We start from the raw sequence: 1,027 nt of genomic DNA, 5'->3' as shown, positions 1-1,027 counted from the left end.
TAACAGTTTCATTTATATTGAGCTCCTGAACCATAGAAGGAGAAAAAAAAATCCAGGGAATAATTTTGCAGAACGATTCAAAGAAGTGACCTGTAGCAAATTACACCTGGAGACAGTCTAGTATGCAAATATTTCACGTCTCTAATGCAGCCAGTAAAGGTGTCCAGAACAATCAGAACAATTCAAAGACCCTTTATTGAGGTCAACAAAAGTTTTGGAATGGGGTCCTCTAATTTTGCACTTGCACTTGCACAGTTCATTCAAACTATTTTGCAGATAAAATTTACAGTAGCATTTTTTATCAAAAGTCATGTATGGTTTAATAGAACATTTTAACAACTCTATAGCTTTTTAAAGGCACAGCATTTATCTATGGGTTCCTGTTCTACTAATCAGGTTATCCTTTCTATTGCACTCCTCTTGTCTTTTAGCTACTGCTGATAACATCTCTTCACTCCTATTAGAAAGGCCTTTTCCGTTCTTTTAAGCAGGCAGGTTTTATTTACATTTAGACAGAGCCATCCCTAGAGTACAGTGAATCAGGGTGACTGCCCTGCACCCTGTGCTTTGGGGGGGCCCCGTGGAGCCGGGCGGAGTGGCTGCGGCCCCTCCCACAGGGCCCACCTGAAGCTGGCAGCTCAGCTTCATGCCACAGAAAAGCACAGAGACCCCCCACCCACTTTGCAGGGGTACCATGGCCCCGCACAGTGTTAAGGGGGCCCCGCACAGGCTAATTTGCCCCGGGGCCCCACCCCACCCCTAGGGTTGGCTGTGCATTTACAGTTATAGAAAAATCATTGTCCTCTACTACTTAAGTCAAGTTGTGTCTTCTTCTTTCCCAGATCTAAGGAAGGGTACCTGGCACCCAAAGGCTTTGTCTAAGATGTCTCCCTACTATACAGGTGGTTCAATAAAAGATATCACCTCCAAAAATCCTTAATTAAGCTACAAATGCTTCACTAAAAATCCTTCCTTGATACCCTTCTTTGCTGCAATGCTTATAAAAAAAAAAAAAAAAAAAAAAAAA

The sequence above is a fragment of the Gavialis gangeticus genome, unplaced genomic scaffold (genome assembly GCF_001723915.1).
Source record: "Gavialis gangeticus isolate Ggan-Ray unplaced genomic scaffold, GavGan_comp1, whole genome shotgun sequence".
NCBI lineage: Eukaryota > Metazoa > Chordata > Crocodylia > Gavialidae > Gavialis > Gavialis gangeticus.
The sequence above is the reverse complement of the archived record's forward strand: the minus strand, read 5'-3'. Positions refer to the sequence as shown.